Below are 13487 nucleotides of genomic sequence, written 5' to 3' on the forward strand. Positions count from 1 at the left end.
TCTCCTCTAAACTGAACTCCAGGGCATCAAATTCTGCACAGCCAGAGTGCAGACAGGTGGTTTTCATCTAAAGAGAGGGTGAGCTGAGAAACATGGTCCTTCCAGGCTTGCTGCTTACAACACACCACAGCTGAGTGCCATTGACTGTACAGCTGTGGTCCTGTTATTCCTGCATCTGGCTCCAGCAGTGCCAAACATGCTGGTTCTGCATCTCTCACACCGACAGAGCACGCAAGGCAGAGCAGACATAAGATCCACTGAGCATCAAAACTAATTTCAATCAAAACAGCAAGAATGCAAATGATTGACCAGATGAGAGATAATCTGTCCTACCATCCCTTCAAGGATTTGCATGGTGTCTACTGGCTTGAAGCCAAACTAAATCCAAAATCAATTCTAATTCAAAATTAAATCAGTTTCCTCTTTGTAAGAATGCTTTTGCTCTGTCCACATGTCTACTGAGCTTCCTTAGAGGCCTCAGGGTCAAAATTTTTCAGAGACCCCCCAGAATCCGAAAAAGCACTTTCTCTGGCTTGGAGATTTTGAACAACTTCTAGAAATTTTCCTTTGCAGAATCCATCAAAGTTAGACCCTATGAGAACATGATCTTCAGGTACCGTGTTATTTTCTCAGTACTTTTTGCTTCAACCAGAGTACAAGGTACATAAAGAACTTTCTTCAGGGGGAAAAAAAAAGTTGTTCTTTTTAACAAAATATCCCTTACTTTTGCTGGAAGTTCAGTTATGTTTTATGTAACATAGCATACTATTGGGGTCTGCTCACTTAATGCCTTTCAGATTAACAGCTTATTCTAAATCTACTTTTGCCAAGACCTCGATTTCTGGAATTTGCTTAGCTTTTATATTTAGAAATACTGGGCACAATACTAGTACCAAGTCTTCTATAACATTTTTAGTGGTTAAAAACTGATGCAAAGTAATAATTTCCCTTTCTGGCAGCACACTCCTCTTCCTTAACTGCCTTCCTTAACCTCCCATCATCCACCAAGACAAATTTTCACACAAGACAATGGCACTGATTTGCCTAAATTATTTATCTTCTATGTATAGTCAGCAGTTCTTCAAAGCCCACCTTGAATCTTTCAATTTTCCTTTTATACTCATTATACTTTATACACTCTGCTACTGATAAATGGGAGTTGGGTTTCCAAATTTTCATCTCAAACAGCTTCTCAAGCCTGCCACCTACCTAGAGTGAATTACTCCCAGCTAACTACTTGCTAATTTAACTGCTTTTCCCAGCTTGCTTTCTTATGTTCCTCTATTGATTTCAAACCACATCAAGGAACTGATTCACTCCCCACTTCCACCCTCCCTTTTTCTTTTCTACTCTTACTTTCTCCCATTTTAATTTTAGGGATGCGTTGAGGAACTTGTTCACTTTCTTGTAAGCTACCCTTTCTAAAGTTTACCATCGTTATCAACATTTTGATCTCCTTGGCCCCTCTGAGCTCAATGATGTATTCAAGCTCTACATCCACCACAGTCATGGCCACTCATGAAGATGTGTGTGAGGAGCCACAAACACCTTTAACCTCGCTGACGCAACAGCAGCTTGACAAAGACAGGAGTGATTAAATAATCCTGAGCAGCTACTCGTGTCTGCAGCTATTTTAAGCCAGGCTCTGGAAGGAGCACACACACTGGTGACAAACCCTCCACCCACTGTCTCACAGCCCTGTCACACACGGCAATCGAGTAAAAAGGGACTCACTGCTTTGATCCTGCTCACAGAGACAATAATCCTTTTCCACAGGTCCACCAAGCACACATGAAGTGCCAAGTTCTCAAATACATGTTGGCTGCCATCCTTTCTAGACATGGGCACCACCAGCTGAGGAGCAGCACGGCTCCATCAGATGGGATCCCCGTCCATGCCAGCCCCTGTCAGCCACCACTAACCCAGGCAGGAGAAGACAGCAGCACACTGCCACGGGGCTGGCTTCTTCCTAATGCTATCATTTAGCAGAAACTTATGCCCTACTGGAGGGTTTATGTACCCAATTAAACTTCCTGTAATTCTCATCTTGTGAAACTATGAACGTTTTCAATACTAGATTTTGGAATTATTCTCTCCTAAAGGGCTTTGAAGTTAATTATATCACAGTTGTTATTACTGTCTCAACCACAGAGACTGCTTGAACCCCATTATTGTGTGTGTTACTGAGGGCTAAAATAAGAATAGCTGCTGTTTCGGTGTGCTCTGGAGCTAGCCTTTCCTGCAAACTGCTTCTATAACCTTTGCCCAAACATTATGTATGCTCAGTTTATATGCAGGTAGTTAACAGAGCCCAGTAGGGTAAACGGACTTATTACATTTATTAAACTGAATTCTTTCCATGCAGAATGCCCCCAGCATCCTGCAGTTCGCTGGCTCTGGAGGCATTTTGGCATTTGGAAGACAGCACCCAGAAATTCCCTCTGCAACTAATAAGCAGGAACTATGAAAGCACAAGTTTCATGCAATTGCCTCCTGTATGAAAAATGAAAACTGTTTCTGTAACCTCTAAAGAAACCAAGATGCAATCAAGCTTATTGTAATAAGATGCTAAATTTATGATTATTCCTTTTTATTTTTTCCTTCTATTAAGGCCCCCTAGCTTTGCTTTGCCAAAAGGAAACAATCTCTGAGGTGGCATATTCAACACAGCACCTAAGCCATATTAGAGGGATGTAAATTAAAAAAAGCCCTAGTTGTAATATAATGCTTATTGAAGACGAAGAAACCAAAGGTCTGCAAATTGGCAAATCCTGAATTAATGGTAGCAAGTCAGTCGTAACTTTTAGTCCAAAAATTTTTATTTGTAATTCTTTATTCCAAGCTACTTCTCTCCTTCAGTAGCACTTCAGGCTAAAAATTAAATTCAGTTTTTCTGCATCACATTCTGCACAGTAAGACACACAAAACATCTATACATCAGATTTCGTCTCACTCGGATCTGAGGCTGTGCGCTCAAAACTGTTTAATGGAAGAAAATCAATTAATATATTTTACAAGTCTTCTTTGTTTGTCAGATCAAAGCAGTAGTTTCCTAGTTACTTCCCGTCCAGAGGGACTGAGATAACAGCTGCATCAAGGCTGCGGCAAATCCAACACTTTCTGGACAGACCAGGCATCTTCCATCTTTCATGCCACAAAACAAATGCCAGGACTCTTCAAACAGGCCAAAATTTGCTTCCAGACACACATTCTGCAAGTAAATTCTTACATGGGGACCACACACAAGTGCTGAGCACTTAGAGGCAGCAGATAGGAAGGCTTCACATGGCTGTAGATCCATGCTGCCTGACACCTTATCAAGGATGCACAACCTCATCTGCTTCGGATCAGAAAGATGAGAAAAGTGGGAAGGCTAACAGTATTCTGCACATCTTAATGAACCTGTAATAATTGCCTCTGCCAACCTCAGAAAGAAACCCAAAACATAAAGCAAAAGTAAACATTATTACATCTCAGGTAAGTTGGGTACATGACCACCCCTACACAGCATTTGCTGTTCCTTGCACCTTGCGTGCTCCAAAACCTCCCACGGACCCTCCTCCTCCACCATAAAATCCACACTAAATTTATCGCAGATTATATGTGAGTTTGCTTTTTATATCCAATCATTTTCTGACTACAAGAAAAAGTATGCTTTGCTAGCCAAGGGTATTCAGTGCATGGCAGTTATGTAGCTACTTGCAACGGCTTTGTTATTTCTACACTGGAGAGGCAGCAGGAGAGATCAGTTCTCACATTCAGCACAGCACTTATATGGCACAGATAGATACGGGACATTCTTCACTTCTTGGTGTATTTGTCCTCCATTACATCCTATGGCTCTAAAAAATTTAAGCTTTGCAATTCGACCTTAAATAAAGTATTCAAAGGAAAAAAGGCAGACAAACAAATTTCACCACCACAATACTTCTGCTTCCTTAAAACAGTAGTTTGCTTTTGATTTTTATAGTTCAGTCTTATAAAGCTCCCCTTCCTCCAACTTTGAGAGCATTTCCTCTGTAACTCAGATCTATGCATTCTCTTTACCAAGAAAATGCTCCCATGCTAATGGTCTGAGTCAAGATAAACCTGAATTCTAAGATCAACCTAAAAAAGAAATAAATTATGTACCTCACACAGAACTGCCCTTTTCTAATGGAGACTTCTGCCAATAGCAGATGGAAAGACCTTTGAAAAATAAGACATCCCATATGCCATCTGCAGCAACTTTGAGCTTTACTATTGAAATTATTCACTCTTTCCTTCCAGGCCTCCACCTTTACATGACCTTGAGTAACACATAAAGAGGCTAATACATAATGTGCAGCTTCTTGGGATACTATTCAGTAAAACCTAAGGAAAGAAAATTACTGCTGTTTTTTCAATCCATTCGTGCATTAGTGTGCTGAAACGCGTACTTGGCGCCGTCGAAATCAGATTCAATGTACGTTTTACCGTACTTAGGAGGAAAGCTATTTTAATTTTGTTAGTTGCCAGAATGTAAAATCCTGAAGGGAAAAAAGCTTCCAGCAGAAAAACAGAACAGATCTTAAAGGGGAAAGACATTACCTAGCTTGATGAAAAATAAAGGAATGCTTAAGGAAGACCAGGTGAAGTACAGCTCCAAGAAAAGGAATAGCTTTTTGTTCCTCCATACGGCTGATGCTGGCGTGGGGCTAACGACACAAAATGCATCAAATCCAAACAAATTAACAGCGGCACAGCAACTCCTCAGCTGCCAACAAACAATGGCTCTGAAGCTCTTAGCGACGTATGGGAAACATGCTCCAAGTTTTAAGCATCTACTTTTGGATATGCAATGCCACCAGATGTAGAAGCTTTTTCTTACCTGCAGACTAACGCATCAAAGTGGCTTTGATGGCGCTCCCTCTGAAAGCTCGTGTGCTCCAAGTCTGCAGCTCTATGTCCATCACTTCTAGATGTGTGCCCAGCCCATTAAAGTGGACCTCAGCCAGGAGTGAGGAGAGGGGTAGTTTTACCCAATCAGCAAGAGCACACAACGCCACGTTCTTGCCAGTCCTATGTTTAGTCAGGCTACAGAGAAGCAGGACAAAGTCATCCGATGGCAGAGCTCATATCCCTGGCTGCTTGACCTCCAGGCAGTGCATGGATTCTGCATTATTCAAACCTGCGTTGGTTTTACCCTTGTGGGTTTTAATAATTATGCACATACACAGAGAGCTTGCAATCAGTGTACTCTGAATTAAATTTTAACCAATAAATGAAGTATTAAAAGCCACAAAATTTTTTATAACATTTTAATTGTGTATTACAGAACTCATCTGGTAACACCTAATTATAATTCTAAATGAGCAGCAATTAACAAGCTATTTTACGGTGCCTAAGTCCAAAATAAACAAGGTCAGGACAGTCCTACAGAAGGAGCTGCTAGTACGCACACTGCAGAAGGCAGTCCAGTCTGTGCTTGAAATGCACTCATTCCTCAATTTCTGCATCAGAGCAGTAAATTTTACAAAGTGAAGGGAATACCACCCATCAAGTACAGGACTTGCTGTAACACTGGATCCTTGTCAGGAAATGGGCAGCTCTGCTCCCAGCACAGCACACACAACACCAGTGAAAGTTCATGTGAAGTGACACTTGCCAACACTGTGGCACTGATGGGGAAGGTGGGAGCAGGTCCAGTCGAATCAAGTGCTCTCACCCATCTCATGTCACAAAGACCCCAAAATGTGATGGGTTGAGGACAGAGCAATGAAGAAGTCTCTCTCCTTCACACAAAAGCCGTAATACTCCCTGGAGTAAAGGCAGCCCACCTATTGCTCGAAAAAAATGAGTTCATCTTTCAGAATCATCCAACACTTCCAAGCAGGAGAAAGGTAGATACTGCAGACAGAGCCACAGATCTCACATTAGAAATTCTAGGGCATTTCCCACTGACCTGGATGCTCTCCCACAAACTTCTTGGAAGAATCTTGCTTCTTAATTCCATAGCTAGTAAGTCAAGTCCTTCTACCTGGTAAACATCCACTGAGTATTCCAGAAGCAGCTATGGCAGGAAAGTACCCCACCAGCAGCATTTTAGGGGTCAGCGAGCAAAGGTTCAAAGCCCAGAGGCTTTATTTCAGAATGCATTACCCTTTGCTGACATGTTGGGTTTAAATTTTATTTTCATATTTTATCCTTTAAAAGAAAAGTTCTTTGAGAGTTGAAGTGTGAGAAAAAAAATTCAGCCTAAATCATATGCAATGTACAAGACAATTTTCTCTTTTCAGAGGGGAGAGAACATTTCTGAAAAAGGGCTTTGAGACAGACTCGTGTATCTGTCTTTTGTTTTTTTCTTTATCACTTTTTCCAAGTCTTCTAATGAAAATGAATCTCAAACCTCTTTCATGAGTAACAAGGGCCATTCCTGACTGTAGGGGAGGAGGCAACAGAACAGGAACTTGGCTGGTGCAGCTGGTACCCTCTCTGTCTGTGGGAGCAGCACATTAGGTATTTTGAACTAAGATTAAAGACATGGGAACATTTGGAAAAGTATCAATGATCAGCTTTTTAAGCAAAAGAACAAAGTACCCAAGGCACTGTCAGGGCTAGATCAGCAGTCCAACAGTAGGAGATGCTGGCAACAGAAAATGTGCTTTATGTATGCAGGTGGTTTATGAGAAATAATTTGTTTACAGCCCTTTTAAAAAGAATACATGAAGGAATTTGAATAGCTATTCCTCATGAAGCACTGCTGTTCACAATAAAGCTTATTCTGTCCTCCAAGCTCACAGACAACATAATTCCTGACGGATTAACCTTCTGGGTCACACTGAGGACACCAGCAGTATAAGGCTGCTCAAGGTGCTGCAGATTCCCCACAACTCTGTTGTGCTTCTGTCCTACTCAGAAGCACTAAAGCCTCACACCAGATGGGTCATGGTAGTGTTGATCTCTGTGAGAAAGTATTCTGCGCTTGCTCTTCCAAGACTTACAGGCTTCAGACAGTCAAGTCAACCTGCCTTTGTCCAAATGAGTGTGCCTGCGACCTGGCATCTCCTAAGGAAACGAGCCTGAGCTGGTGTCTGATTATTAAAAATACAAAATAAAAGTATGTCTCTTCCTTGACAGTGTTCATTAAAAACCAGTTAAGACTCAGGGCTAGCTGAACCAAAGTGATCATTCCTGGCAAATGGAACCCTTTCTGAGCAAAGGCAAGAGGAGAGCTCCCAAGGGCCAAAATAAACAGTCAGGACTTCACACATAGAAACATCCCTCTGTACCTTTCTCTGCCAGCAAACATGGAGAACCATATCCTTTGATGACATGACAAAGATTTTGGATACACTGCGGCATCTATCACTTCCAAGATCACCACTGACTGCCAGCCATTTAACCAATGCTTGCCACATGCCTGTCCTGACAGCCTTCTCCAGAAAGGGATGCACAGCAGGACTGTGCCCCAAGACCTGTTTGGTGTTCAGCTGCAAGATCAATCCTGACTCCACACCATGGCTGGGAGGAGGGCAGCCTTTCAAGGGCCTGGCAAACTCTACCACCCAACCTGCAAGTGCCTGTCCTGCAGCCTCCTGCAGAGCCTGGGCTGCCCAGCAGCACCAGCACTACAAGTGGAGCCAGCTGGACTTCATTTTCTCGCTGTGCAAATAGGAAAGGAAAAGCTGATCAAACCACTGCCTGAAGGGAGGATACACCAGGAAGGCCAAGTGAAACTATGGGCACAGCAGACTCAGAGGCAGTAGCTGTCTTTAAGACCAAGACTGAATAACTACTGACAGTCCTTTGCATGAACCAGGCAAAGCTGATTATTTTTTTCAAAGAAAAGCAACTACCTTTCCCAGCTATCCTGGGAAAGCCCACCATCCCCAAAACCTTTTCCACCAACTGTCCAAAAGAGTTGCTTGCAAATTACTGGAGGCACAAAAGCTGCAGACACTTGGCTCTTTATCTTTGAAAGCATTCTACTTGAATTTATCACACTACATGCAAGTCAAACTTTATTTAGCCGAATGAGAATCCTATAAGCCCCCTTTTTCCTCACCAGAAAGTGAGAACAAGCAGAACAGCTAGTGCCTTCTTGCTTTACTGAATTCATTATATTAAACCAAAAGCAATGTCATCTTAACTTGAAAGGACTTTTAAAAGAGCTTGAAGCAATTCTGCTGCTCCAGCATTTTTATATTTTGGATTAACTACAAGCCCTCTTAACCCCTCCAAGTTTGTAATAGCACACACCCATATCCTCCCAAGCTTTCAGAGCAGCCAGCAATCTCTGAGCTGTTAGCAAGCTGAGAGTTAAAGCACACACCATGTACAACTGTTGTAATTTGATTCCTCTACAAGTTAAAGAAGTCCAAGTTTTAGATATTTTTGTCCACAAGAAAGGACCTGCAGAATCTGGTAAATTATCTCAGACATTCCTCATGTCTCATGTGCAATTTCCCTGATTAATAACCCGGGCTCGCAGGGGCAATGAAAAGGTCAAAATCCAACTACAGGCGACAGTGCTAAAATATTACCAAATGTTACCTTTAAAACATTTCCAATTAGCATTAATATAGAAAGATCTCTATCGAGAGACATTCTGTAAATTCGTGATTATCATCATAGATTTTTTTAAACTTTTTTTCAAACAAGATTTTTTTACTTTTTTTTGCCAATAGAGTGTATCAGAAGCTATAGAAAACACCTTAGCAGCAACTTTCTTGAAATGAAATATTAAAAAAAAACCACCCTGCCACCAATAACTGGTTCTGTTTGATGCAGTTTGTCATTTTTCCGGACAGCTGAAAGCCTTAGGCAAATGTGTAGGGAAAAGCAGTGAACCGTCTCATCCATCTTTTGTTTATTAAACCCTGAGTTTATTCAAGTGGCTTTGAATCCTGAACTACACGAAGTCTTCTGAACCATTCTGCACTCAGCAATCAAATCTAGGGGGCAGAGAGAACACAAAATGTCCTTTACATTTATTAACTTCAGGAGAAAGCATCAGATAACAAACCCTTTCATCTCAGCTCACACAGCTGAAGAACAGTGGGAAACAACAGTGGCCAGAACCAGCCCAGCTCCAGCATGGTGCTACCAAAAAACCCTTGTCAGCTGCTTGATAGAAGCCCTGCTGAGAGCACCTCTGTCACTCCTGGGCTCTCTTACCCTGCCTGTGGGAGACACCATTCACAAAACAACCAAAGAACCAATAATAAGCACTTCCAAGCTTTCTTCTGGCTCTGCCATGTTTGCAGAGGAACGGCTGCATCTCGGGGACAGCCGTACGTGTGCTGGAGATGAAAGGCTGCCAAGCAGTGCCAAGTTATCTCAGAATAATAGTATCTGGGGGAGCTGGATGGAGTCACAAGATCAAACTGCAAACACTCCCAGCTCAACACTAGCTTGAAAAGGGCTGTTTTCACTCTGTCCATTCACAAAAACACGGAGAAGAGAAAAGCCATTTTTATATACAAAATTGTATTACAAGAGTGCCCTAGAGGCCACTGTATCATTCATTTTCATAGTAAATTCAATAAAAATACACTGTTCTTATTTAGATTAAACAGGTGCAGCACCAAGGGGTCTTGCAGCAGCATTTAAGACCTTGTTGAGAGCATGCCCTGCCTTAATCAAGGCAACCAGCCTAATCAGGAAGCCGACATGGGCAATTTGGCTGCCAGTAGGTCTAGCCCCAGAGGTCCCATACATCACTGCCTACGTCTGCATTTCCCCTCCCTTTGCTATCTTTCCTCACACATTTCCCAAAGCTCAAGTGTATACCAAGACAGTTGAGAGGATGCAATTTGTAATCTCAATTAGGCACAACATGAGGTAGCCAACTTGATTAAGAAAGAAGGGGTCTAAATTAGCTTACTGCCCCTTTACAAGAATTAATTTCTATTCCAGCAGTGCCTATGGTGGTGTGTCCAGTCCAAACACACATCAAAGTAAACAGATGCACTCAAGAGAGACTGACATTTTTCATGCAGCATGGCAGGAGAGCTGTGTGCCCGTGAGGGTGCATGCACTTCAGCTGGCTGCATACCCTACCTGATCCATTAGCGTGTGGTCAATGACAAGAAAAGTACAGCCTTTCCTTCCCTTAAGTAAGACACTAATCTATTACAACTCTACGAGCTATGGTAATTAATCAAAAGTCTATCATACCATATAAAATGAAAATGGCTCAAAGATGTGCCTGTTCACATCAATTAATTATTAAAGGAGCATTAGCTGAAGCTTTTCACCTGCCATTTAAAAGTTCAGGCTTACATGACATGACACACCAACACAACCAGTGCAGCACAGTCCACATCCTCCTTCACCCATCCAGCCACCCCAGTTGTGCCTGTGCCTGCTCTGCTTCTGCACACTGGTTCCAGTACACCCCAAGAGCAACCAGAGCCTGCCTGCTAGGGATGCTCAGTATGTACAGCTGGGAAATCATCGTGGGGAGCCAGCAGGTAGCCCCTCCAAACAGCAGTCACAACAAGCATTTGCACATGTTTGCCTGACATTTCCACTTCTGTTTCAAAATAAAGTCCTCAAGCAACGAGGCAAGGGCTTGGTAAAAGGTAGCGCAAGCATTCCTAGAAACCACCAACCGTGTTGTTTTCAGCTGTGTTCATGCTGCTGTAATCAATGGAAGCACTTAGCAGTGATGAGCACATACCAGCAAGAAAAAACACCCCATCCTTTATGCCATGGTTGTTATCTTCTTCCAGACCAGCCAATGAATCAAGATCACTGACTGCACTAGGAGGCAAAGCACTGGGAGGGCTGGTGCTTAATTAAGCTGAAGTAAACACGCCCTGGTGCAGAAGCCGACTAGAATCACCTCTGTAGCACATAAACCAAGAGCAGACAAGAGCATAGCAGCATCAGACCTGCTCATATTTCTACCACTTACGACCCAAGCTTTATTCTAATTGCACAAATTGAAGAATGATTAGCAGTTGTGTGGACATTAAATGCCCTGCTGATGTAACCAAAACAGATTTGCTTTATTCAGAACAATTACTTAAGGCCGTAGCTGTGAAACTAGAATGAATCAAAACAAAAATGTACATTAGAAACAGAAAGCATCACCTCATAAATGAGGGGGATGGCAAAACAGCCTAAGTAATAATTTAAAAGCCACACTCTAACATCATGCTTTCTAAAACTGGAGATACAGGCATCTTTTTTGTGAAACACCATAAATCTACTACAGCAGGGTTCTCACCCTTTACAATATCTAAAATTAACTTTTATGGATATGAACACTAACAAAATTCACTTCACCTATGTTTTGCACCAGGTTGCTACATAAGACTTCATATCCAATTTTATGATAAATTGATATTTCTGCTGAAAAGTGTTATGCACAACTCAAGATCAGCAGAAATACTGGGTCAAGTTAGACATCAGCTTCATGAGCTGTGGGAGGTGAGTGGTAAGTGCAACTCTGACAGACACAGCTGCCTGTGCTGAAACAGCCTTACACTACACTTCCTAACGAACTACCAAACAGGTATCTGCACTCCTGGTGAGGAAATTAACTAGTAAACTACAACTTTAAACATTTTTGCCTCACCTCCCATTTCTCACAGATGCTCCTCTTCACAGCTTATCTACAAGTGGAACGGTGAGAAATGGGGGGACCCCAGACTGGCTGCCAGCCAGTCTTTTCAGCCTTCATTTTTAATACCATTACCTATGAATACATTACATATACTTGGCCTCCAGTCACCTCATTAACCCTGGCAGCAAAGCAAGTAACAAATACAGCTAACAATACCTATTTGATGAGAAAGCCTCACATTTTTCCTTAGCACTTCATCTGAAGAGGCAAATCTCAGGAGGTAAGTTTGTAGCTGTTAACCAGCTATTTCCCTCTCCCCACAGAGGAAGAAATTGTGTTTTTCTCTGACAGCAATATATGATAGTACTGTCATTACAACTGTTTTAGAACAGCTTTAAACCACACTTGTGTTTCACAACTACCTGCCAGAGCCCTTGTTCAAAACTTTCATCTCTCAATATATTGTTTCAAGGGAAGCTTCTAGTTTCAACTGTCCAAGTCATCAAGTATACAAAAGAAAATGCATACTTAAAGGCAGATATTCCCACTCACTGCATTCAAATACAATTCACAAGCTCCTTCCCTGGGGCTTCCTCAGACTAGATGACCAGGTTTTGTCCATGGCATGAGACAGCACAGGGCTATAAAATTTCAGAAAACGTTCCCTAAAAGCAGGGATGGGCCAGTGCATGAGACTATGTTAGGCTTCCTCTGCATTGAGATTAAAGCCTCAGCTGCTGTGACTCCCCAGACTTTAGTTAACCAGCAGATCTCACTTCTTTTACTTGACTCCAATACAGACCTGCTAAGAGTTTATTTCCAAAGGACTTTTAGACATGATGTGCACACATATTCACACATCATGTGTCTTTTACATCTGTATACACGTATTTCTATAAAAATGACACCACGCATGTATTTTTGGTGAATGAATTGTAATTTTCTTTTGAACAGCTCCAATGCCCCTGTTGTGCTTTGCTTTTCTATCTGATACAGCAGAGCAGAGTGGCCTGTTCCCAGCAGCCAGGCAGATCCAGAGCTCCACCTTGTCTCCAAGTGAAAGGACTCTTGCATCCTTGTCAAGTGCCTTCATCACTGCACCTTGCACTCCCCAACTGTAAAGTGATAACAGTCTGCCTCCCTGACACTATTTAGTGAGAACAGATTTTAAAAACCAGAATAATAAACAACCAAAATCCACTATGACGCTCTGAAGAGCAAATGCTGCTATCTTGAAAACATAGATGCTTACTTCAGTTACCAGGCTTCTATAAAAACAAAATTAACCTGCAAACATTTTCTGGACTAATTTTTATCTTAGAATTCCACTAAATCTTTAGTTTTAAGTGCAACAATTTATACCACCACTTTGGAGAGAAAGGCTGCAAACCATTTGAATTCTAGTTTTTCTACCTTAAGAAAAGCCTAAAAACATACAGGTTCTCTCTTACAATACCGTACCAACAAGAGGTTTTGCTCTAGCAGAAAAATGAGATAAGAAATCAAAATAGTCATCTATGCACTGATGGTGCATAAACACTACATTTACTAGCACTTCCATATCCTGATTTTAGACTCACCTCTTTCTCACAAGAGTAACAGTATAAGAGACAATTTCAAAAACACTGTCACAAAACAAAAGAGAACAAACGAAACATCTACTTCCCCACGTCTCCTCTGGCATTTAGAAGCTGGCATCGTGGAGAACAATCCAGCTCCCATGCCTCATCTCACCCTTCAACACCAAGGCAGGCTCCGGCACAGAGCAAGCACAGGAGCTGCACCAGGAGGTCCTGCCAGAACTCCCCATCTCTGCAGCAGCTCCTCCATTTTGCAGAATAGGGTCCAGTCAGCACTCATCTTCCTAATTACACACCAACAATTAGCTGGAATCTCGTTGGACTGTGCATGTCACCTGTTAACAGGGCCCCGTGAAAAAGGACTAAAACTG

At 42.1% G+C, this 13487-nt stretch overlaps 1 protein-coding gene across 10 annotated transcripts in view; it reads right to left on the reverse strand.

Annotated features, from left to right (window-relative positions):
• Positions 1-13487, reverse strand: part of PTPRF (protein tyrosine phosphatase receptor type F) — a 377255-nt gene that overhangs the window by 253446 nt on the left and 110322 nt on the right. The window lies entirely within an intron of this gene.

Source organism: Lichenostomus cassidix, chromosome 8 (assembly GCF_008360975.1).
Source record: "Lichenostomus cassidix isolate B80296 chromosome 8, HeHo_3.0, whole genome shotgun sequence".
NCBI lineage: Eukaryota > Metazoa > Chordata > Aves > Passeriformes > Meliphagidae > Lichenostomus > Lichenostomus cassidix.